The following is a 2843-nucleotide window of genomic DNA, read 5'->3' as shown; positions in this document are numbered from 1 at the left end:
TTTCAATTCACAATAATAACTAAAGTTACAAACTTTACATTAATTCAACAAGTAATAGCACAATCTAAGTCAAATGAGGTGATGGAACCCTAAGCTAGAGAGCTTGGATCCATTTCACACAAGTTACAAGGTTGCAAAGCTAGAAAGCTTGAACCTTTAAGTGTTCTTGAAGATCTTGAAGCATAAAGCTTGGATCTTTAAGATATATGAAGATAACAAACACAAGTTTGAATCTTTTTCACAAAACAACATGATCAAAGCAAAAAGAACTTAGATCTAACAAAAAGATATGAAGATCTAAGCTAGAAAGCTTGCATCTTGTTTGTTCTTGAAGATCTTGAAGCATAAAGCTTGGATCTTGAAGATGCATGAAGATTACAAACAAAAGTTTGAATCTTTATCATAAAATAGAAAGATTAAAGTATAAAAGAAGTAGATCTACAAAAGATATGAAGATTTAAGCTAGAAAGCTTGAATGTTCCATGTTCTTGAAAGATTCATGCTTAAATCAACAAGATATAAGTAAGACCAAAGCTAGAAGGAACTTGATCTCCATGAGAATGATGATGAAGGTCATGAAAATATGAAGAAAAGAAGAAGGAAAAGAGAACTTACAAGCTAGGAAAGAAAGAAAGAATAAGTGTGTGAAAAGCCAAAATGATCAAGTGTTGGAATGAGAGGCTAAAGGCTAGTATTTATAACCAAATAAAATGACATGGATTGGTAACATGGAACCCCTTGGTGCCGTGATTTTGAGGGGAGGGGGAGGGAGACACCATGTTGCTTTTTAGTTAGTGGTTGTCTAAAGTGTGTCCTTATGCTAGAATCCTAAGTGACCATAGGATAATCCTTATCCATTATGCTAGTATGACTCAATAATTAATTTATTTATTATTTATTTATTATTATGGGCCACTAGTAATAATACTTGAGCTAATTAATTGGGTCACTAGCTAGAGTAGGGTGGGCTTGAGCCCAACAAGGTAGAAAGTCCAACAAGACTAACTATTGGGCTTTAGCAATTAAATAAATAAAATTAAGCATCCAAAAGCCCAAGTAATTATTATTAGAAAATAATAATTAATATTTCGCAGTCCAAAAGTTCCGGTTCCGACAAAAGTCAAACGTGCGCGCAGTCCGCGGTTTATTCGTAACGGCAAGTAACACAAACGGTTATAAAGCATCCAATGGACAAGTTAAGCATTCTACATACCCCAGGGCACGTTTTTAAGTATATATGAATATAAAACACGTGTGCCAAGGTTCCAGAGTAATAAAGTAACACAGTACGCACAAATACGCAGTTTCGCTAAAATACAAGGCATAAAAGCAAGTCGAAAAAGTCGGGTCGTTACATTACCCACCTGTTATTGGAAATTTCATCCCGAAATTTAAGCTGATGGTGATGGAGTCGGGAAAAGGTGAGGATACTTCTGCATCATTTGATCCTCTCATTCCCAGGTAAACTCATGTCCACGCTTGGCATTCCATCGAACTCGGACAATTGGAATCTTATTGCGTTTCAAGGTTTTGACCTCACGGTCCATAATTTCGACAGGTTCTTCCACGAAGTGGAGTTGGTCATCAATGGTAAGTTCTTCCAATGGTATGATAAGTTCCGGTGGAGCAAGACTCTTTTTCATATTTGATACATGGAAGGTAGGATGAACAGCACTCAACTGAGTTGGAAGATCCAGCCGATAAGCAACGGGTCCAACACGTTCCAAAATTTCAAAAGGACCAACATATCGCGGGTTCAACTTTTCGCGCTTTCCAAACCGAATTACACCTTTCCAAGGTGCGACCTTCAACATTACCCGGTCACCTACGTTGAATTCGAAGTCCTTACGTTTAAGATCAGCATAACTCTTTTGGGGATCACGAGCCGTCTTAAGCCTCGCTTGAATCTGAGAAATCTTCTCCATCGTTTCATGGACTATCTCGGGTCCAGTGATTTGCACTTCACCTAACTCAGCCCAACAAATAGGAGAACGGCACTTGCGGCCATACAACGCTTCAAAAGGCGCGGCTTTAATACTTGAATGATAACTGTTGTTGTAAGAGAATTCGGCTAGCGGCAGATGTCTTTCCCAAGACTTTCCGAAGTCAATAACACAGGCACGTAACATGTCCTCTAAAGTCTGAATCATTCGTTTGCTCTGACCGTCGGTCTGTGGGTGATAAGCGGTGCTCATGTCGAGACGAGTTCCCAAGGCTTCTTGCAAAGAACGCCAGAATCTGGAAGCAAAACGAGGATCGCGATCTGAGATAATTGATAGAGGCACACCATGACGAGATACAACTTCTTTGATGTACAGTTGAGCAAGTTTCTCCATTGTGTATGTTTCTTTCATCGCTAGAAAATGAGCAGATTTGGTAAGACGGTCAACGATAACCCAGATTGTATCGTATCCGCCCATCGTCTTTGGTAGCTTCGTGATGAAATCCATCGTAATTGCTTCCCATTTCCATTGTGAGATTTCTGGTTACTGAAGTAATCCAGATGGTCAATGATGCTCAGCCTTAACCTTCGAACAAGTCAAACACCTTCCAACATAAGTTGCAACATCCTTCTTAAGATTTGGCCACCAATACTGTTCCTTAAGATTGTGGTACATTTTTCCAGCTCCTGGATGAATCGATTATCTTGACTTGTGGGCTTCATCAAGTATAAGGTTCCGTAGATCTCCATAACGAGGTACCCAAATTCTTCCGGCATAACATCGAAGTCCAGACTCCTTAACCTCGAATTTAGAGACGAGAATGTTCAGGTATTCGCGAGATATGTTCTCCTCCTTGAGAGCCTCTTCTTGGGCTACTCGAATCTGACTGTGGAGGTTCGA

Source organism: Rutidosis leptorrhynchoides, chromosome 1, assembly GCF_046630445.1.
Source record: "Rutidosis leptorrhynchoides isolate AG116_Rl617_1_P2 chromosome 1, CSIRO_AGI_Rlap_v1, whole genome shotgun sequence".
NCBI classification, from domain to species: domain Eukaryota; kingdom Viridiplantae; phylum Streptophyta; class Magnoliopsida; order Asterales; family Asteraceae; genus Rutidosis; species Rutidosis leptorrhynchoides.
The sequence above is the reverse complement of the archived record's forward strand: the minus strand, read 5'-3'. Positions refer to the sequence as shown.